This window comes from Pinus tabuliformis, chromosome 2_2, assembly GCF_031772625.1.
Source record: "Pinus tabuliformis cultivar Carrire ecotype Pingquan chromosome 2_2, CPIR1, whole genome shotgun sequence".
In the NCBI taxonomy this organism is placed as follows: Eukaryota; Viridiplantae; Streptophyta; class Pinopsida; order Pinales; family Pinaceae; genus Pinus; species Pinus tabuliformis.
The window spans coordinates 969,320,100-969,343,994 of NC_142300.1; the positions used below are offsets into that span (position 1 = coordinate 969,320,100).

The following is a 23,895-nucleotide window of genomic DNA, read 5'->3' on the forward strand; positions in this document are numbered from 1 at the left end:
CTAGGAGAGAGAGAGAGAGAGATAAATTTCTTCATTCTTTTTGTCATCGTCCTTCTTGTCCTTCACTAGGATGCCCATAAATTGTCTTGCTTGAGAGAGCACGAATTGGTGGCTTGTCGAGAAGGTCAGTTGCCTTTATATAGTGAACTGGGTGGGTCAAATGGGTGTGACTCTGCCTAGGCCAACTTGACTTGGAGGGACGCTGAATTGACAAACTAGGAGCCAAAAATTTAAAATTTTCTTCTTTTAAAAGTCCAAATCGGACTTAACTCAAAATATATTTTGCTTTTGCCTCATTTAAAATATGGTTTACAATAATCCTAAGTTGCAGGAAACGTGGCCCTAGGGGGCGTTTCTCCAGGGGAAACGAAACGAAACGCGTTTCCCCGTACCGTACGGCCTGGAAACGCGTTTCCGGCCGTACGGCCGGAAACGCGTTTCCAGGCCGTACGGGCCACGTTTCCCCCAAAAAAACATTTGTTTTTTAATTTTTTTTTTTCTAATGTAGATCTCTTACATTTGTTTGCCCTAGTGTTGATATGCAGTTCATGGTAATGTTAAATTCTTAAAGTAAAAGTGATATTCTCCTTTATTTTTCATTTTCATCCTTTTACTTAAATTTTTAACATTACCATGAAATGACTCAGGATGTTTGAGAGTGGTTTCGCCGTCATTGGATTTCATATGGAGAAAGTAGAATTTTAGATCTTACTCAAAATCCAGCAGACTTATCTGTTTTTCAGGATTTCAGGATTGGAGGGATTTCAATGTTTCCATTGGATTTTATCATGTACTAGGGTATGGAACTTGTATTTAATCGAGAGAACAAAGCCCTCTATGCAGGGGAGACTCCCAATAATCAAGAGAATGTAGGGTACTAGGGTATGAAACTTGTATTTAATCAAGAGCACTAAGGTCATTCGACTATGTAGGAGGAGACTCCCAATCAACCACAAGACAAAAAATTAGAAATTTCTCGTGGCTGATTTTGGATATTTCTATTTTCATTATGTGATTATTCATGAGTAAATGTGATGTAAATTTAGATACTTATAGTCTATGCATTGACAATTGACAATTTTATCATAATGTAATAAATTAGAATGTATCATATATGCTTTATGATTGCACATATTTCTTAAATTCCTAATATATATCTATATATATATATATATATATATATATATATATATTATTATATATATTCACGTTTCCCCGTTTCCAAAATTTGGGGAGGTCGCGTTTCGTTTCGCTTCCCGTTTCGGAAACTCGTTTCCGTTTCCCCGTTTTGTGCAACTTAGCAATAATCAATATAAATACATCTAGGGCCAAATATACAATATGAAGATTGCCCACAGTTATAAAATTGAACACTCTCTCTTAACTGGGGAGGTATTCATAATGACTGTCATAGGTGTACTCGTTGTTGACAAATTTCTCTAAGAAAAGGTTATATCAAATCATCATCAACATCTACTAGTCACCATAATCTTGTCTTACTGACACAAGGTATACAGACTAGTCCTTAGGACACACTCTCTTAAGAGTAATTTGGTTCTCAAATCCAAAGGCCTCTTCACTAGGCCAAGATGTTGAGGTACTAACTCAATCCTCTTGGAGAGTACTAATAGGCACTTACTACACCCTCTTGGGGAGCATTCTGGGCCTTGATGATGACAAACCTCACTCAACCAGTGTTGATAATATCGGTATCGGGAACGGCGAGGGTCCAGAAAATATCTTATCGGCAATATCGGCAAAAATATTGGCAAATATCGGCAAGCATAAAAAATGCATAATATATTCATTTTTTTCAGATTTCTAAACATATAAAGCAATAACAACATGAAATAAACACATTGGCACATAAATATGAAGAAGGCATTGATATATATGATGTCAAATAGAAATGATACATCAAACTTCAAAGGCGATACCAAATCATGCTGATCCCTGATAATTGTCCAATCAAGGACTCAAACAAAATAACATCACATATCTTGCTGATCCCTGATAGTGATAAATTGATAATTGTCCAATCAAGGACTCAAACAAAATAACATCACAATGTCACATATCCTGCTGATCCTTGATAGTGATAATTGTCCAATCAAGGACTCAAACAAAACAACATCACATATATAAAACTTTAAAAGTATTTCATCATCATGAGTTATAAACTTATATGTAGCAAAAGTTGCAAAACAAATAAAACTAGCAGCTATCTATCTGAGACCATTGGCCTCTCCCTAGCAGCTTTCTTTCTGTCTTGTTCAGCAATTGCTTCATGAGCTTTTTGTATAACCTCTGCACTAGAAACCATACAAGGCATCACATCCGCATCATATGTAGAGAGTTTAGCCCAACGTTGCAGGAAGCGCCCCCCGGATCCTAGGCCGGAATCGCGCCCCAGGAAGCGCGATTCCAAAAATTCCGAAGCGCGATTCCGATTTTTTAATGCGCTTCCTGGTTTTTATGAAGCGTGGGCCCCGAAGCGCGCTTCGGATGGCGCTTCGGGCCTCCGAAGCGCCACGCTTCGGGCCTCCGAAGCGCCACGCTTCGGGCCCGGAAGCATACGCTTCGCGCTTCGGATGGCGCTTCGGGCCTCCGAAGCGCCACGCTTCGGGCCCGGAAGCGTACGCTTCACGAGCGCTTCGGAGCGCTTCCGAAAAAACCGCGCAGGCAAGGAAAAATACTTCATTTTTTTTTAATTTTTTTTAAAGTTAACTTAACTTAGCAATGAGGGGGTGGGTTAGGGTGAGTTTAGGGTGAGGAATGAAAAGCATAAAGCTCCCATTCATTCCTCATTTTCTCACTTTGAGTTTATGAGAGTTGGAGAAGAGAAGAGAGGAGAGGAGAAGAGAAGAGAGGAAAGGAGAGGAGAAGAGAGGAGAGCTTGGAGGAGTGAAGAAGGAGGAGCTAGGAGAAGGAGGAGGAGCTTGGAGCAAGAGCTTGGAGGAATTCATCTACAAGAGCTAAAGAGGTAAGTTCAAACCCCAAACTCCCTTGTTTTTTTGAAAAAAAAATTGTATTTTTCTCCTCCCTCTCCTACTCTTTCCCATTGTTTCTACTTGCTCCTTTATTTACAGGTTGTCCACCACCTATATCCATATTCCAAGATGGTGTTCTTTTGGCTTCTATGTATCATTCCACTCTTGGTTTTAATGATGGCAAGGGTGAGGAATAGAAGGGAAGAGGAAGGGGATGAACTTGGTCCTAATAGTAGTGACCCAATGTATGATGAGGAGGAAGGGTTTGAAGAGGAAGGGGATGAACTTGAAGGGGACATTGAAGCACAAGATGGGAAAGGTACATCAACACCCTTGTGGAACTATGTGACCAAACTTGATGGGGGAAAGGGTGGTGGATCTTACAAATTTGTGTGCCCTCATGGTTGTCATGGAGGAAAACCATATTGTGGTTCATATACCCGTCTGAGGAGGCATCTTTGTGGGCTGCTGGACAGTGATGAAAAAAAGGGTTCTGTGGGGGTACAAATTTGCCCAAACATTTCAACTGAAGAAAGAAGAAAATACATCCAAATAGAGATGGCTGCACAACAAAAAAACAAGAAACAAAAAACTCATTCTGAATCAAGTGCAACCTCTAAATTTGGTAGTTGCCCATCTCCTCATGGTACTTCTGCAACCTCTGGAGGTAGAAGAACAATAGGGGATTTCCTTAATGTTGCTGGGAGGGATGATGTGGATGGAAAGATAGTCCGTTTTCTTTGTGCTTGCGGTGTACCATTCAATGTGCTTCGCTCTCCCTATTGGCATGACATGGTAAAGGCCATCAATGAAGCCCCAAAAGGATACAAGGCCCCCAACTATGAGAAAGCTAGAACAATGTTATTAGAAAGAGAAAAAGCTAAGGTTCAAAGAGCTTTGACACGTTTTACACATGAGTGGGTGGATTCTGGGGTATCCATTGTATCAGATGGGTGGACAAATATTATAAACCAACATTTGATAAATGTTCTTGGTGTTTCTTCTAGTGGTGCAGTATTTATTGCATGTCATGACTCCTCCTCCATCAGTGCAACTGCACAAAACATTGCAGATCTCCTATTGAAATCAATCAAAGATGTTGGTCCGAATAATGTGGTTCAAGTGATCACAGATAATGCAGCAAATTGTAAGGCAGCAGGAAAAATTATTGAGCGTACTCATCCACACATCTTTTGGTCTGGGTGCCTGGTTCACACATTAAACCTTTTGATGCATGATATTGTGAAACACAAAGATTGTGGGTGGATTGCTGAGGTTTACAGGAAAGGGAAGCAGCTCATTAAATTCATCACAGGGCATATAAGGGTAAACTACTTCTATGGCACTTACTCCAAGTTGCAATTGCTTAAAATTGCAAAGACAAGATTTGCTAGTTATTACCTCACCTTTAGGCGGCTAGTGAGGGTGAGACAAGCTTTAACTAATCTGGTGTGTGCTGAAACATGGGATGAAATTAACACTGACACAGATGGTGCTAATGCAGTCAAGGACACTGTTCTTGACAGTTACTTTTGGTCACAGGTTAAATATGTTTTGCAATTCACCAAACCAATTTATTACATGATCAAGTTTGCAGATTCAGATCGACCAGTAATTGGGGAGGTGTATGAGCAAATGGATAGCATGTTGGGGCAGATTAAAGACATTGTTGAGCCTAGAGATACCACCTTGTACAATTATATTCGTGTAGAGGTGCAAAACCGATGGGAAATGCTAAATATTCCATTGCATGCATTAGCATATGTTTTGACACCTAAATACTATCATCCATCATGGCTTTCAACACCAGCACCTGGGGGGGAAGCAGGAAAAAACCACACCAAGATAGAGAGGTTCACGAAAAATATATGGCTGCATTGAGTAAATTAATCCCTGATGAGGAGGAGGCTGCATTGGTACGGAGACAGGTGAGCAACTATACGCTCAACACTGGTCCATTTGGGAGCATGCATGCAATTCAAGATCGAGAGACTTTTTCTGCTCTTGAGTGGTGGAACATGCATGGAGGGGGTACTCCACTTCTACAGAGTTTGGCATTGCGGGTGCTATCACAGGTGGTAAACACTTCTTCTGCAGAGAGGTGTTGGAGCTCTTATTCTTTCATCCACAGTGTTAAAAGGAACAGGTTGAATTTAGACCGGGCAGAGAGCTTGGTTTATGTTCATTACAACTTGCGATTGTTGTCCCATTACTGTGAAGATGCAAAGTCTAATAAAGACTTGTTGATTTGGGACAAGAATCCAGAGGAGCCCAATTTGGAGGATGGAGTGTTGCGACTAGAGCAATTAGAGGATGCTCTTATCCAGGTATGTCCATTGTGGTATGAATTTTCCAATTTTCCCTTATAAAGCATTTCTCTAATTCATGTTTTTAATTTTTTTGTTAACTAGTGTTTTTTTTTTGCATGAATTTTTTGAGCGATTCTAGGATGATGATGACCGTGTTGATATGCCACCACCCCCACCCCCATCTGGTCCCTTGGTTCCTAGGTTCCATGGTTCAACACCAACAGCAGGGGGTTCTTCTTCATCAGTTTCAGTGCCACGACTTACACAGGCACCATCTTCTTCATTGCCACCACGTGGAGGCCCGCCACCACGTTCTATTCGTGGTGGAAGGAGGAGAGATTAGTAGATATATTCACAATCTACTACTTTTTGTCATAGATTACTCATTAGACTTGTAGACTTGTGAATTTGAATTTTGAACCTTTTTGGCTTGGCGGTGACCAAGTGACATATTTTGTAAACATTATTATTTGAATTTTGGACCTGACAAATGTTGACAGTTGCTCACTTGCTAGATAAATCATAATATGCTCTATGTTTTATGTTTTATAATATGCTTAAATGTTTTATGTTTTATAATATGCTTAAAAATTTGATGTATGTTTGTAATAGCTAGAATATAGATGATTGTTGTACATACTAGTAACTACAATGGAATCATGGATGCCATATCTATCTTGATTTATGCAAAAATATGCATGTTTTCATGTCTTCTACAATTAATTTGGTATTTGGGATGTTTGTTTTGAGTATAAATGCAAAAAAATATAAAAATATATATATATATATATATAGCAGACGCTTCCGCGGACGCTTCGCTTCCTAGATTTTTGGAAAATGACGCTTCCGCGCTCCCGCTTCCGCGCTTCCGATTCGCTCCCGCTTCGTGCAACATTGGTTTAGCCAGATGGTATTTCAATCGTGTAATCCCTCTTGACATCTTGGTCCCACACAAGTTGCATGATATATATGCCTGATTTGCCCCACCAACAGCCTCCTCATACTCCCAAAATTTGTCCAAGGCTTCTGGCATATTTGACATTTGTAGTGAACTAATTCAAACCTAGGGCACAAAAAAAACAAAAAATTGGCATTAAACCCCCCAACACAAAATGAAAAAATAATAAGTAATAACAACCTCATTCAAAAAAAATTACTACATTATTTGCATTTTGCAATGTGAATGAAAAATGGCAATAAGAGGGTGCATAAGAAAGTTGAAAAAAAAAATGAAGCTTGCTGTCCAAATATGGAGAAAACCCTTGCATTGGTTCATGGGCATGAAAATCATAGCAAATGGAAAAAAAAACAAAGAAACAAAATGTTGGTAGGCAAAGAGGCAAGCAAGCATAACCCTAAATCTATGAAAAAATCATTAACATAGGGGTTTTTAAGAACATACCTGCTAATGGAAGAAATGAAGTTTGTCTCACTATTCTTCAATCTTTGATCCACAAAAAAATCTTAATTGGTGGTGATAATCGTCGTTTGATCTTCAAACCCTCCTTGACAAGCACCACAAAACTCTTTCCCTTTCTTCTCCAACACTCAGAAACAGAAATGAAGAAAAAAAAAACCAATTTTCGTTTTTTGTAGCCACGGAAAAACACGCCCGGCGATATTTTATATCGTCGCGCGATATTTTCGAAAATATCGCCGATATTTCGGAAATCGCGCGATATTTTCGGGAGCCGAAAATATCGCGATATTTTCTCGGCGATATATCGGCTCGCCGAAAATATCGCGATATTTCCGATATTCGGCGATATATCGCCGATATTATCAACACTGCACTCAAACGTACCTGGGGAGTAATTTGGGTCTATACCTCACTCAACCCTAACTGGGGAGCAATCTGAGTCCTGATGCTGAAAGACCACACTGAACCTTGTCTGGGGATTAATCCGGGTCTTGATGCTGAGAGGCACTCACTCAACCTTATCTGGGGAGCTCCCTAGGCCTCTCAGACCATTCTCCCTAAAAAGAGAATGTCCATCCATACTGCTGTCACATCAACACTCCCTCTCAAGTCTCAACGAGAGGGGTAATCTCCACAAGCCCTAGTTTGTCCTTGAAGTACATGAACTTCTTTCTTGATAATGGCTTCATCAAAATATCAGTTGTTTCCTCATCAGTGGACTTGGTGTCGACAACCATGACCATCAATCTGTCTTGAACAAGATACACCTGACCTCTAGCTGATGTAGTGCGCCTCACAACTCCACTTGGTCGTACTGTGAACACAACTACTGGTCCACCTGGTTAGAATTTGCAGCTCTGCCTCTATCAATGGATCCTGCTCCTTTAGGTCACTAAACATGGCACTCCAATCTGCCCTCTAGCTGATCATTAGTCGTTCAATGTATCAACACATAAGGTCTTCTTGTAAGTTGTTCACAACTCTGTTTGTGAACAACTCCTTGACTGAACACTGCTAATCCTTAGATCTGAGGGACTTCTTCCCTCTATTGCCTTCCTGTGCTGCTCCAATGAGGCAAACTTAGGGCATGGAGGGTTGCCCTTCTGTTGACGCTATGATCAACTCCCTTAAAAAATTTTCCCACACTTGAATTTTGGAGCCTACTGAGGATCTTACGATTTTTCGTTCCGTAATCCCTTCATGGTTGATTGATGTTTTGCAATATGTTTAGGACTTCTTCTCAGGGTCTACTTGTCAAAGTCACTTGTTCGCACATGCACAGTCTTGGTTGAACTTATGAGCGCACTTTCTTTATGCAAGCTTAAACAAGCATAACGCTGTCCATCAAAACAGTGCCTTTCAATGATCAGCTCATGTCGACAATCAATGCACACTTTCATTGACAATCTCCCTCACGTTGGTTGTGTTTGTACTTATATTTTGGTGAGTTTTCTTAACTGACGTCGTTTACGCACTTTCGCTTTCACGGGTGTCGCTTTCACATTCAGGGCTGTCGTTTTCATTTGCTTTCACTTTAATAAGTGTTGTTTTCATGTTATCTTCGCTTTGGCATGTGTCGCTTTCAAGGTCGTTCACATTTTGCAAGTGTTGTCTTCATGTTTTCCTCCTGTCGCAGGTGTCACTTTTGTTGTTTTCACTCTTGCATGTGTTGCACCTTTGCGTATCACCAAAGTTAGTTCTAGTGCACTCTTCTGCATTAGATGGTCTTACATATCATTAGAATATGCGCTAGACACATTCCTACAACTTAGCACACCTTTTGGTCACAGTCGTTGATTTTGTTGTAACTTGTGTTCTAAGTGTCATAATGTGTCGTTTCAACTGTCGCACTTAGAAATAAGTGTTGCTTTGTTGTCGTTTCGAGGTGTGATTGTTATCCATGAGTCCTGTGTTAGTTTTTGTAGCATCGAATGTGCTCTAGCCATGAAATTTGGTGGAGAGGCTAGAATGCATGAGATCTCGAAAACCCAGAAATTGTTTTTGGAAATTTCACCTAGAGATGACTTAATTAGATCATTAACCTATTTTTTAATGTTTCCTAAGTCTAAACTTAGGAGAACTGGTTAATTAATCAGAATTAATTAAGTCAAGGTGAGAATAGTCTAGAAACCCACACGAATCAACTTCAAGATGATCCTAGCCCTTGATTAAGATTTAATCTTGGTCATTGGTGTTCCAACAGAGGATTATAAGAAGAACTCGATGGACACTTGGAGAATACACTTGAGACACTTTAGCAGTTTGATTTCCTTAGCAGATCGATTTCCAGAGAGAAGCAACAGTTGCCAGAGAGGCAGAGATCGAAGCAGAGATAGTGAGGGGAGGGACAGTGATCCGCAGGAAGTTTTCTAGATCTGGAGAGGCAGCAGCGAGTGACAAAAGTGATCCATGTAGAAGCAGCACAAGGACTATGCAGTAGTTGAAGCAGAGCAGTTCAATTTAGTTGGGGAGGAAGTCGATTTAGATTCTAGAGGCCGGGAAAGTCTTCTAGAGGGCCAGAGAGTCATTTCCAGTAGCAGAGACAAGCTAGACAACTTGCTCAGAGGAAGATTCGAGCCACACGTGTGAGAGGCAGCGCAGGGACTGCGCAGAGGGCCTACACTGGGGTTTGGACGACCAGTGTTTCTGAAGGAGCGAGTGTCGAGATTGCTTGTGGGGTGAGAGAATTTTCTCTCTAATTATTTCTGTCAGATACTTTTTAATTAGATTGCCAGTTGGGCATCCATAGATTGTTCTCAGAATTTCATTGCTGCATAATATATAAAAACCCTCAGCTGCCGCACCGGTTTTCCCAAGTTGGGTTTTTCCAAGGACATTTGTCCAAAAATAACTGTGTTGAATTTTTTTTGTGTGTGCTAGATTTTATGAGTATCCAATGCTATTTTTCTTCCGCAGTATTTTTGTGAAGTTTGTAATAGCGATTAATTCGTTGTTGCCATAAGCAATAAACTGCATAATTAAATTACAGTTAGAAGAATTAATTCCATTCGTTGCAATAATATTTCGTAGCTTAATTTTTCTGAGCTGCAAAATAATTTCGTAGCACAAAATTTTCACATGGTATCAGAGTGTGAGTGATCAATCGGGAAGATCAGAAGTGGAGGGGAGAATTTTGCTACTCAGAGGGAGCACAAGGCTGAAATTCCTATAGGCTGTGTAGTTTATTGACAGACAACCAAATTGCTAGGGCATAAATTCGATTTTCAGTTGCAGGGTTGCAGAAAAGTTGAGTTGCTCGAGATAGTGAATCCAGCAGTCAGAGGGAGCAACACCAGCTCAGATTTTTGCTGAGCAGATTTCTGTTTGGACACAGAGGGTTTTGCAACAGTTTGCAGTTGCAGAATCAACATCAGGTGGGAGAGAAATTGCACACACAGAGGGAAATTTCTCTCAGAGGGTTTCTAGCCAAGAAATCTGATTTTCTCAATTGCAGATTGGCAGTAGTAGCTAGCATATCTGCGCATTCCAGGGGGAGTGTGAGTAGCAGAGCAACAACTAAGTAGAGAAAGAGGTAATTTCCATATCAGATCCAGATATGGCCACAACAGGGCTTAGAGATCAAGATAGGTTGGATGGAGCTTCCAACCATGTCATCTACAAGGCTAGGATGTCCTTCCTTCTACATGAATATGGCATGAAAGCCTACATAGATAATGTGGTGGCAGTTCCCCAGGATGCAGATCAACTCAAAGAATATAGGAAGGAGATGGCGCAGACGAAGCGATTGATCTTGGATCGAGTTAGAGATCATATAGTCTTACATGTGGCAGATAAAGGTACAACCAGAAAAATGTGGGAAGCTCTCTCTGTGCTATATCAGGGTACTTTCGAGCAGCAGAAGATTTTCCTGGAAGAAGAGCTGAGATGCATCAGGATGCAAAAGGGAGAAGGCATAAATCTAGTATTGATCACTCTTTGAGGTCTTCCTCATATTTGGAAAACCTTCATCACTACTCTAAGCAAAAATAATGTATTCCCGACATTTGTTGGGCTCGTTGGTAAATGTACTTATGAGGAGTCCAGGATGATTGATAGAGGAAGAATTCAAAAGCATGAAGAAGGAGAGCCTACTGCATTTGTTACTCAAGACGAGAAGAAGAAGAGAAATGGAAGAGAAAGTCCATCTGAGTCAAGAAGGCCTCCTGAATCAAAAGACTATATTAAAAAATTAAAGAATATTGAATTCTACAATTGCCACAAGCGTGGTCACTTTGCCCGAGAGTGTCCGAGAAAGAGAGATGCTCCAAGATCTAACCAAAGCTACAACAACAACAAGTGTGATGATAGAAGAAGAAGGGGTGATAGAAGGAGAAGCGATACTCCAGTTGATCGTGAAGAAAGTTCTCGACCTCAAAAGAAGTCAAGGAACTCCAAGTATGAAAGTAATGTAGCTACTAGTCAATTTGAATATATTCTTATTTCAGCCCTTTCTAGTTCTTCTCCTCTAGATTTGTATGATAACTCGCTGGTAGATAGTGGGGCTTCTAGACACTTCTCTAGGTATAAGGAAGTCCTCTCAAATCTCGTTGAGAGGGAGTCAAGTTTTACGATTATTCTTGGGGACAACTCTACATATCCAGTGAAAGGTTTTGGTTCCGTCAAATTTCATTTGGACTCTGGTAATTTTGTTCTCCTTCATGACGTGATGTATGTTCCAGATCTAAAGAAGAACCTGGTATCTATTTTTGCTTTGGAAGACAAAGGTATGAGAGTAGCCTTCATAAAAGGTAAATTCCTCACATGGTTTAGGGAATCTCGCATGAGGGATGCATTCACATTGGTATCTAGAGTTGAAGGACTCTATAGAGTTAATGGGAGACCTCTGGCAATGGTCCATGACACTAACTATCAAAGTGAGCTATGGCACCGAAGTGAAAGAAGTCAAGGGGACCATTCTCCTCTAGCAGGAACAAGACCGATGATAATGGAGTGGCTGTGAAAAGTCAGGTTTGGGATGCCATGGCCAAAGAATATGAGTTGATTATGAAGAATGATGTATGGGATGTTGTGCCAAGACATAAGGGAAAGTCTGTTGTATCTTCAAAATGCTTATATAAGATAAGGCACGAAGTGGATGGAAGCATTGAGAAGTACAAGCAAAAAGTGTGTGTTGAGCAACCTCAAGGATTTAAAGTACAGGACAGGAAGACTCATGTGTATAGTTTGAAGAAAGCATGGTACGATTTTAAACAAGCCGCCAGAGCTTGGTGTACCTGCATTGATAATTACTTGATGAAGCTTGGATCCATAAGAAGCAACGCCGGTCCCGACCTCTACTTTAAAGTGGTCCAAGGTATGCCTTTGATTTTGGTTTTATATGTTGACAATATATTCTTGACAGGTAGTGAGCCTTTGATGATCGAGCATAAGAGGGAGTTGGCCTCTGGGTTCGAGATGAAAGATATCGGTCTGAGATATACTTTTGAAGTTGTGAGACTTTGTCATATTTCGACTGATGAGCAGATTGCAGACATAAAGCAGCTTGGACTGATGGATATGACCCTCCTAGGTAAGGGTCCCAACTGTTTAGGGACACTGAGCTTTTCTCTTCCCCCGTGTTTGAGCTCCTAGGGTGAGGAATTGAGCCTTAAAGCTCCTGGGGTTGAGGGACCTTTGGATTTCATAGAGTATACCCTGGTTGGCATCTGTCTTTCCCACCCCTTTGGCCAATGGGTGCTGGCTGCCTGAGTTAGGTAATATCCTTACTATTTATGGTAAGTGGCATCTTGTTCAAGCTAGAGATGCAAGTCTTCTACCATTGACTCTTACGGGTCATGTTAAGAAGATCAATAGAGTTTCCCGGGACGTAGCATTGAGTTCCCCATTGGTAGAGTTTCCTAGGTTGTAGCATTGAGTTCCTAGCTGGCAGAGTTTCTCGGGTTGTAGCATTAAGCTCCCCACTGGCAGACTCCAAAGTTTCCCGGGTCGTAACATTAAGCTCCCCATTGGTAGAGTTTCCCGAGTTATAGCATTGAGCTCCCCACTGGCAGAGTTTCTCAGGTTGTAGCATTGAGCTCCCTGTTGGCAGAGTTTCCCGAGTTGTAGCATTGAGCTCCCCATTGGAAGAGTTTTCCGGGTTGTAGCATTGAGCTCCCCATTGGCAGAGTTTCCCGAGATGTAGCATTGAGCTCCCCACTGGCAGAGTTTCTGGGGTCATAGCACTGAGCTCCTCACTGGCAGAGTTTCCCGGGTCATAGAATTGAGCTCCTCGCTGGCAGAGTTTCCAGAGTCGTAGCATTGAGCTCCCCATTGACAGAGATTCTTGGGTAGTAGCATTGAGCTCCCTGCTAGCAGAGATTACCAGGTAGTAGCATTGGGCTCCTCGTTGATAGAGATTTCCGAGTAGTAGCATCGACTCCCCGCTGGCAATTTGGAGTGGTAGCATAGGCTCCCCGATGGATAGAGGGTGGTAGCTTAAACTCCCCTACGATGTCAAATTCTTCTTCTTTTAGATTTGAGAGTGTTCAACATATGAGCAGAGATGAGCAGACACGAGCAGAGATGGGCAGAGATGAGCAAAGATGACATTTGATCTGATATGGGATACATGTTGCTGTCTATATTTTCTCCCTAGCTTAGAGGGAGTGTTAATTTTGCAGCTTAGGGACAAATTCCCTCCTTTGGACAACCTTCCTCATCAAGAAAGACCCCTCCTAGCCCTTAGAAGAATTTAATTTGGTTGAGGAAAAATATATTTTTAATATGGAAACCCACATGTGCACAAAAGGTCAGGTCAACCCAAAAGAGAAATTGGACACCCTTGGAAGCATATAAATACAAGTTAAGTGACCCTCATTTGGAAATATTTATCAAGAATTTTTTTCTTCTCTCTTCTTTGGTTTGGTTCGCACAAGTCTGAAGTTGGCTCGCGAAGATTGTTTCATACAAGTTCGAAATTGTAGAGTTCGAGCTCGCACGTGTGGATTAGGGTTTTGGTTTATAGTCGTAGGGTTGGAACATGGAAATTTCGGCTGTAGTTGTACACATACAGGGTGCTCCCTGTGGCTGGAGTGTTGTAGCTGCACGCATGGTCACTAGATTTATGGGGCTGGGACTTATGGAATTTTGTCAGTTGACTGCAGACTTTGACCATTGACCGTAGGCTTGGGATCTTTGATTTTGATAAGTATTATTACTGGGCTCATCTCTTGGATATTGTTTGGTTTTTTTTGCTGGATAGTCTTGTGATTAATGAATTGGAACATTGTACTCTCTTTGTTGAACATTTTATGACAATCTAATAAGAAGAAGAATTTGAAAGGGTTTTCCCCCTTGTGGGGTTTTCCTCGGTCTTTGACCAATCCCGGTGTCTTTATTTGTCTCTTATTGTTCATTGCATTTACTGTTCTATTTGCAATTTCTATTAATCATTAGAAGATTTAATTGTGCGTGAAGATTGCTAATTGAAGATAAGAATTGGGCTAAAGTAATTGTATCGACATAGAACAGTGGACAACTAACATGTGGCACCCTATGTGAAGGTATCCGAATTTTGTTTTTGGTGGCATAAGAACTTCCAGTCTCTAGAGACATTACTACATTGATACTTACACAAGCTTCTATCCTGGTTTGACATGGCGTGATTCTTCTGCAACATAGATCGAGCCCTAAAGTAGTCTAGGCTAAGTATCTAAAGCAATATGTGTGCAATTTGAGGCACCTTCTGTGGAATGTGAGCAAGTTAAGACAACTATTTTTGTGATAAAGATGCAATTTACTGTGACGATGATATAACTCTCAATGATAACACAAGGAAAGAAAGTTCGGGGCATCTGAATGAAGCAGATCTAAACCTATGATGACACTTATGAACAATCCAAGCCTACGGTGATGTTCTGTGAAGAAATCTGAATTCTATGATAGCTTGATCGAAGATTCTAGGGCATATATCATATATAAAGATTCAAGGCTATGTTCGATGCGAGTTCTGCTCCTGTATATAATGCAAGTTCTGCTCCTACAAGTTTTGTTCCTATACAAGTCTTGTTCCTACACATAATGCAAGTTCTATTCCTATATATGATACAAAGCTCCCGTTCTATGAAGATGGCATGAATTCCTATGGAGACACAATCTAAGTTCTGTGATGACAACAATGAGAGTTCCTGTGGACATCTCCTATGGTATCTTTCTCTGAAATGAAGCTAGATTTTTCAACAGTACCAATACCTTCCGTTTGGACAAGAATTCATGGAAACATTTTGACAATCAAAGCATCTGAGTGTGTGGCATGTCTCCAAGACATGCATTTCTGTTTATAGTCTGTGGTAAAGTGGGCGAATCATTGAAACATTTTCTATGTGAAAGAGAGACAAATAAGTAGTATAGCAAGAAATGCGAAGCTAGATGGAGTGTATCTCCATGACACTACAATATGAAAAAGCTAGTAGCTCGAAGAAATATATATAGTTCGAATTCTAGTTGGATGACTGAGGATTTAAAGCACCTCTGTTGAAAGAAGATGACAATCTATGTTGCATAAGGATCAGACTTCTATTGACAGGTAAGGTTGAAGAGGTACATATAATTTTTGTGCATTTCATGACCTATGTCAATTATATTGCTTATAATGTTGAGTTCTCATGGTCATGGTGATGACCTTTCCAAAGATAGTAAAAAGGGGCTTGCATAAGTATATTAGAGCTCATGATATAAGTGATATATTAGCATTCAAATTATTTCCTTGAAGTCTAGGTTTTTATGATGAATAAATGAAATGATCTTTATCTCAAGAAAGCATTTCTAGGGTTTGTAGATTTTGTAGTTTGTGAGTTGACAAATCTTGGATACTTTTGGCATTTAGGGTTTGTAAACCATGGCAAAGTTTGGACTAAGAAGAAAACCCGAGGAACATAAGTCCTAACTATTTGTTTTTGTCGTAAAAATAAAACCTAGCTCTTGAGAATGACAGGAATGACATCATGCTGATGTGAGGACAAGGTTGATGAAAAAGTCTAAAATTAAGAGGGGGAGCTCTTGAGAATGACAGGAATGACATCATGTTGATGTGAGGACAAGGTTGATGAAAAAGTCTAAAATTAAGAGGGGGCTGACTCTTTTAAAAAAGATAAGTATTCTATACCTACTTTCTTTAATTATTACTGTTGCTATTTTCTCTATGCACTTTGCCTTTTTTTGTTCTTTCATAGTCTTCTAACAGATGTTGCAGGTAAAGGCAAGATCTATCTAAGGCTTAAGCTTGACTAACTGATGGAAGATTTGGAAGAATGTGGCAAAGTACGAAGACAAGAAGAAAGTAGTTTGAAGTATGCAATGGAAACATGAAAAAAAGATTTAATAAAGGGAAGAAGTTCACCTACCGTGTTGAAATTTCTAAGTCTAACCTGTTAGAAATCCCTACTGCATCCTCTGGTTTAAATTCTCCTACTTGTTTATTACATTAACAAGTTATTTATGAATATAAATACTGAAAATAAACACAGATGTAGCCTTAACCCATATACAGATCATCAACTGAAGTACTAAAACAAACACACAAGGGACAATGTTATTTTTGGACAATCGTCCCCAGAAAAACCCAATGCGGGAAAACTGGTGCAACAGTTCTGAGGGTTTTATTATTATGCAGATTTCTTGAGTACAACTAGGGTGCCGAAATGGCTCACCCAACAGGGATTGTTACACGACAATAATACCTCTTCCCGGAGACAGATATTCAGCTAGTCGGCCCCACGAAAATCCTTCTGGCGCTTCTCCAAGGCTCTGCGTCAACCCTGCTAGCCTCAGCGTAGCTCCTGAATCCTCTGTGTCAGCTCTCTAGCCTTCTGTGTTGTTAGACTCCGTCTTGTATGTCAGTGTGAGATTGATTCTTCTTCAAAACCCTGTTTTGAAGAAGAAATCATTAAATGTGTTTTTTTAGAATATGTAATTTGTCAAAATGTTCCAAAGCTCTACAGTTCTTCAATGGCAGCAGTGTTAACAATACTACATTCCAGGAAGCATTCTCACCATCAGGGCTCGCCAGTTCCAGGTCCTCCCGGAGCCATTTCTCAGAAATATGCCCAAGCCTTGAAGGTCGCATTGACCTTCTTTCCTATTCAGAAGGCTGGGAAGCTTCCTAATGATAATCCCATACCATGGAGAGGGAACTCTGCTCTGTCAGATGGTAATGATGTGGGTGCAGACCTTTCTTAAGGAATGTATGATGCAGGGGATCACATCAAATTTGGGTTACCCATGGCTTTTACTGCAACTCTTTTGTCTTAGATGGATGCTGCTTACCAACTAGGGGCAGCCCAGTCTTTCATCAGATGGATCACAGATTATTTGATCAACGCACATCCTTCAAGCAATGTATTGTATGTTCAGGTGGGAAATGCAAGCATTGATCATAAGTGTTGGGAAAGGCCTGAAAATACAGGTCCTTCTTTCGAGAGTTCAATTTTTCGGGACAAAGACTATGACTTCTGCAGTTCGTTCTGATCTTGAACAATACAAAATGGCAGCAGAAGCAATCATCTGTGTTCTTCTTCCTCATTCACCAACTTCGGCTCCCAATAGAACAGAGGGTGGACTCATATGGATAACAGAATGGAATGCCATCCAACATTCCGTAAATTCTGCCTTACTTGCACTGACTACTTGTCAACGTCAAAAGTTGAGAACATGAAATGTGGAGACAAAAAAGACTTCACCCCACAGGATTTGCGCAAGTTTGCATTTTCTCAAGTGGATTATATTTTGGGTGAGAATCCAATGAGGATGAGTTATTTGGTAGGCTTTGGGGATAATTACCTAAAACAGGTCCACCATAGAGGTGCTGATACGTCCAAGGTGTATGATTGTAATAGTGGATATGTATGGTTCAATTCTAAATCTCCGAATCCGAATGTGGCAACAGGGGCATTAGTTGGAGGACCTTTTCAGAATGATAGTTTCATTGATATTAGATCCAATCCCATGCAAAATGAACCAAGCACTTACAATAGTGCTGCTTTGAATTGGAGTTTTGGGTACGCTACGCATCAGCTTGGGCGCGCTACGCATCAGGCTGCCTTTCTCAAAACACAATTGCTCGTGCGCTACGCACTAGGGGCGCGCTACGCGTTGGGATTTTTGCCCAAAAATTCGCCAAAGCGCACTCCAAATCTTCTTCTCGAGCATCAAAATACAGGAAGATATGATCTCAAGACCATCTAAAAGGATTTGTGTGGAAGAAGTGAAAGGTGGTCAAGAATCAGTATTTGTGGAGAAAGGTTTGGACAATTTTCAAAGTCAAACAGAAATTTGTGGAAGTAGCGGAGATCTTAAAGTTCAACCTAGCATAGAAAATGGAGTTTTCAGCAAGATACCTGCGGAGCTATTTCCAAAAATTCTTAAATTTCTATCTTCAGAGGATCTTGTAATGTGTGCTTTAGTTTGCAGATTTTTGAATAATGCATCATCAAATGAATCTCTTTGGTGTCGGCTATATTGTATGCGCTGAGGTTTGTCTTTTCCAGCAAAATTGGAGGGAAAGCCCCATTGTTCTGCATGGAAACGACTATATATTGAGCGGGATGAAGATGATATGATTGAATGGGTGCGGACTGCACCTTCTGAGTTTCCGGAGTATTACATAAAATGCAGGCTTCCAAACGAAGTCAAACTCCTCTTCCTTCAGATAGTTGATGGCCGCATTGAGTTGTTTATATATAAGTTGTTGTTTTATGATAGAACCTTCTGCAGATGAATTAAAGATATCAGTAACGTGGCAATCGTAAAGGTATCAGATGAATTAAGCACATGGAAAATGTAACGTGGCAATCGTTGCAATATGTGGGCATTCGATTCATCTAAAAGAGCATATGTGGCAGTTTGACCCATATTTTAGCAATTTCCGTAAAGTGGCAAAGCGTATCTCCAGAAATTTGAGAGCAGTTGCAAAGTGGCATTCAAAGGTTCGATTGCCTATTTCTGTCTTCACGCTGGAATAATGGAAGGCTTTTCTATCTTTAAGAGCAGATGGAGGATTCTTTTCTATCTTCATGGCTTTAGTTGAAACAGCGCCCCTGTTTTTGGGTCGATCTGTTTTCTCCTAGAATAGTTTATTTAATGTATTAAAAAATCATTTGTAAGAGTTAGAGGGAGAGAGAGTTTTGAGCGCTGGTGGAGGAGAGAGAACAGAGCTTTCATTGCAAAGTCTTTGACAGGGATTTTAATGAAAATACCCAGCTCTGGCTTCTGAGATTCCTGTGGTATGAGATTTAACATTTGTGTCCTCTTTTGTTTCATATGTAGCCTGTTATGTGTTCATGTCATTTCATGATCGTTTCCAATTGAACAAATGAAGTGTTAAGGTAGAATTCATATTTTGTATGCTCTGCCTTTAAGTTTGTTCATATTTAATGTTTTCTTCTGTTTGACAAGGATTCATCCTCTATGCCCTTGTCAGCTCCTCAACAGTCTTGCCATTCCATTTAATCTCAATTTGATGTTAAACTTTCTTGCCTACCTTGCCTCAGGAGACAATCTGTGTTTTTGATTACATTTCTCTGTTCAAGCTGTTTCTTTGCCCCATGCAGCCCAGAAAAACCCCATCATTTTATTAAAAACCCCTTTATTAATCAATTTACTAGCCTAAAATCAGTATTCATATCGGTCATCTCAACCCTTTGAAGACCTTTTGCCGAGATAGACCCGGAGAGAGCCCTCTCCTGTCCTCGTAGGGCTAGCTACGAGGCTAAGTGGTTTGATGTTGCCTTGGATTTTGCCTTCCTCAGCCTGAGGCAAATTCAAGCGCTAACATGTGTCACCCACGCAGGCCCCTCATCCTCTACGCAGTCTCTAGCTGCCTTTGTGTGGCTCCTGTTGCCTCTGCGTAGCTCTGGCTGGCTCTGCGTCAGCCTCTCTAGTCACTGCGCCGACCCTCACGCACTATCTCTGCCTCTCTTCTATGTACTCATTGCCCCTTGGTGCAACAAATCACTTGTTCGAATTTTCTCAGGAAGCCCCGCTCCAGAAAATCGAACGAACTGATCAATCTTGCTGTATCTCCAACTGACCCTCAAGCCTCCTTGTATACTTTTTCTGTTGAGTCTTCAATGACCGAGATTAAGTCTCTAATCAACAGTTAAGATTAGATTTGGCTTGATCCATGTCATTTAGAACATTCTCACCCAATTTTATATTAATACCCATTAATATTTTAATTTTCCTAAGTTTTGACTTAGGAACTCCATTAAAAATATTAATTATTTTAATATCTCTCTAACTAGGTGGAATTCCCCCAACCATTTCTGGGTCTTGGAGATTTCATGTGCTTTAGCCTCTCCACCAATTTTCATGGCTAGAGCACATCCAATGCTACCACAAATCAACACCCCCTCTTAGCGAGGAATGTGCTCTAGTAATGCTCCACCACTGAACATCACACTGATCCTTCCGCACCGGTACCTGTGCTAATGCTTGGCTTGCTGCCCAACATCCACTGTACGGCTACTTCCTGTACTGCTACCCATGGCTCTGCCACTGCCACTACTACATCTGTACTACAACTCCCTCTCAACATGTTGCCCATGCTGCCCATAGAACAACCACTGCTAATTGCTGCACTGCAACTCAGTTACAGAGATGTAAGTAACTGATCTACCCAAATCCTGACATCTTTGTCAGTCCGGAAGCCTCTTGATGCTGAAGCTACCTCTGTTGCCTCTGCGCTGCTGCAAACACCTATGTGCCTATCCCACTACTGCAACCTCCATTGTGTCTCTCGCACTGCTGCAAACACCTTTGTGCCTCTCGCACTACTGCAAACACCTTTGTGCCTCTCGCACTGCTACAACCCCCACTGCGCCGCTACAGACCTCTACACTCTAGCACTGCCTTGTTGCTCCATCGCATCTTGCTTCTTCCTGACATCCGTCATCATGATACTGTCATTCGGAGCTCCCGTAGCCGGATATGATCCAAGAGTTTGGGCACCTCAAGGATCTTGCCCCTCATCTTCTGTAGTCTTCTTGACTACAACTCGATGTCTCTCCACCTCTTCTCTAGAGGTGCATGAGCACCCATGGCACAGTCATCATCAGTCTCGACTTCTTTCTCCGCCTTAGCCAGAGCTGCTTTGGAGTCAGAAGCCTCTCCCTTATTCTTCTTCCTGGGACATTGGGTTGCATAATGACCCAACTCCCCACAATGGAAGCACTTTACCTTGGAGATGTCCTTCTTTCTCTTCCCCTGCTGTCCCACAGATGCCAGAGCCACATCCTCCTCATCCTCTTTCTTGATTTGACCTCCTTTGTTGCTACTCCCCGCCTTGGTCAACCGTTTGATCTCTTCTTGGCAAAGAGCTGCCCACATCTCTTCCCATCCTGGAAGAGTAGCTCTGCCCAAAATGCTTTGGACAAATGTCTCCCACTCCTCAGAGACTGCATTTAGGGCGGTCCTCACCATGAAATCCTAATCTGGTGTGGTCCCTATAGAAGTAAGTTGGTCCCGAATCTCCTGCAATCTAAGGAGGTATAGATCTATCTGCTCCCCCTTTTGCATCTGATACGACTGCAACTGATTCTCTAATAGCATCTTTCGCTGCACGGAAGTGCCCTGATACAATGTCGTCAAAGTATCCCACATCTCCTTTGTCGTGTTCTTTTCGGCAATACCTGGAACGACATGATCCTTGACCCCATCAAGGATTATGCACTTTGCCTCACCATTGCATCCTCATACTTCTCGTTATCAGTTGGGTCTACTAGGATAGCCACGATTCTCAAGGCAAATCCCTTGATGCGATGTCTATCCAGGACTGAGAGGATCCTGACCTTCCAGATGACAAAGTTGGAGGCCCTGTCCAACCTGTCCTGATCCCTCAGTCTGTTCATTGCCATCTCCGCTCCTCTTCTGGACTCCCTTTGAGATTCAACTTCCCTCTTGGAATTCTCCCTCTAAGTCCTAATTTCCTTGTTGGAAATCTTCCCACCAAATGTCGAACCGCTCCTCTCCAATCCTATTTGCAATTGCAACAGATTTGGATTTCTTGGCTAGAAATCCGTTAAGGCAGCGACTCCCTCTACCTTGGTTCTGTCCTGTTAGGTACTGTTATGCTTCGACACAAACAGCACCCCACCAACTTCCCAATCCACAATCTGCCCACAACTCCCTAGGCCCCAACAACTGAAGAAACTGAGCCTTCCAGCTTTGCGCAATCCCTGCAAGGGCTGAATCACTCCTCTGGTCAACTGTGTCGAGCCTACATGGCTGAGTAGGATGACGTGGCTCTTCGTGAGCCTCTTCTGCTTCTCTCTGCCTCTGCGCTGGCCCTCTCTCTGCCTCGAAATGATGACACAAACCCTCTGTGTCACTCCTTTTCTGTTGCCTTATGCTTAGAAGCAACTTTGTCTCTCGGGACAACTGCTACTGCTGCAAATTTCTGATATTGCTGATGCCTTCAGTCCTCTTGTGATCTGCAAGGCTCTGTTACCATGTCGAATTTCTAAGTCTATCTTGTTAGAAATCCCTACTGCGTCCTCTAGTTTAAATTCTCCCACTTGTTTATTACATTAACAAGTTATTTATCAATATAAATACTGAAAATAAACACAGATGCAACCTTAACTCATATACATATCATCAACTGAAACATTGAAACAAGCACACAAGGGACACCGTTATTTTTGGACAATCGTCCCTGGAAAAACCCAATGCAGGAAAACTGGTGCAGTAGTTCTGAGGGTTTTATTATTATGTAGATTTCTTGAGTACAACTAGGGTGCCGAAATGGCTCACCCACAGAGATTGTTACACGGTAGTAATACCTCTCCTCGGAGATAGATATTCAACGAGTCTGCCCTACGAAAATCCTTCCGGCGCTTCTCCAAGGCTCTGCGTCAACCCTGCTAGCCTTAGCATAGCTCCCGAACCCTCTACGTCAGCCATTTGACTCTCTACTTCAGTTCTCTGGCCCTTTGTGTCACCCATGCAGGCCCCTCAGGCTCTGCGCAATCTCTAGCTGCCTTTGTGTGGCTCTTGCTACCTCTGAGTAGCTCTAGCTGCCTCTGCGTCAGCCTCTCCAGTCACTGCGCTAACCCTCAGGTACTATCTCTGCCTCTCTGCTATGTACTCACTGCCCCTTGTTGCAACAGATCACTTGTTCGAATTTTCTCAGCAAGTCACGCTCCAGAAAATTGAACTGACTGATCAATCTTGGTGTATCTCCAACTGACCCTCAAGCCTCCTCTTATACTTTTTCTGTTGAGTCTTCAACGACTGAGATTAAGTCTTTAATCAATGGCTAAGATTAGATTTGGCTTGATCCAGGTCATTAGAACATTCTCACCCAGTTTAATATTAATACCCATTAATATTTTAATTTTCCCCAGTTTAGATTTAGGAACTCCATTAAAAATAGTAACAATTTTAATATCTCTCGAACCAGGTGGAATTTCCCCAAACCATTTTTGGGTCTTGGATATCTCATGTGCTTTAGCCTCTCCACCAATTTTCATGTCTAGAGCACATTCGATGCTACCACAAATCAACATACCGTAGCTGGAAATAAGAAGATGTTAGATCTTGGATGGATACAATGTTATTTAGTTTGGCAGAAAACCTAGAGAAACTTGTGATCAAAAGACAAAGATGACAGATCTATGAAAGAAGTTGAAGAGTTTTGATGTTATACCAGTAGCTGATTGGTTCGATTTAGGAAACATTGATTGGGTTAACAATGCCTATGCCGACAGAAATACTACTGATGATTGGAAGCTCATATAATTTCTTGGAAAAACGTGAAAGCAAATTTTTGTTATTAGGAAGAAGATGTGAAGGCTTGTGCAATCAGTTGTGAAGAGGTTTGGCTCCATAAGGTGTTTGCTGAACTACTTGATGACATGTTCGATTCAAAGTTGCATGATTTTGTCATAGGAAGGTTGAAGCTCATTATGACGTGATGCAATTAGGAGCGAAGCAGCTACAACAAATCTCCAAAAAAGAACATGTGGCCAATGCTTTGACGAGTATTTTTTTGCGACAAGCTTAAGCTTGTGGTTATTTCTCCAAGAAAGAACATGTAGCCAATGCTTTGATGAGTATTTTTTTGCAACAAGCTTAAGCTTGTGGTTATTTCTCCCTGTTTGAGAGGGAGTGAGGATCTCCTCCTTAGTTGAGAGCGAGTGAGGGTGGACACCTTATTCTCCATGTGTCATGTACTATGGCC

General features: G+C 41.4%; 1 protein-coding gene and 1 pseudogene across 1 annotated transcript in view; both read left to right on the top strand.

The window, feature by feature from the left end:
• Positions 1–23,895, top strand: part of LOC149196459 (delta(14)-sterol reductase-like) — a 280,806-nt gene that overhangs the window by 250,638 nt on the left and 6,273 nt on the right. The window lies entirely within an intron of this gene.
• Positions 17,077–17,900, top strand: LOC149196462 (endoglucanase 2 pseudogene; annotated as a pseudogene).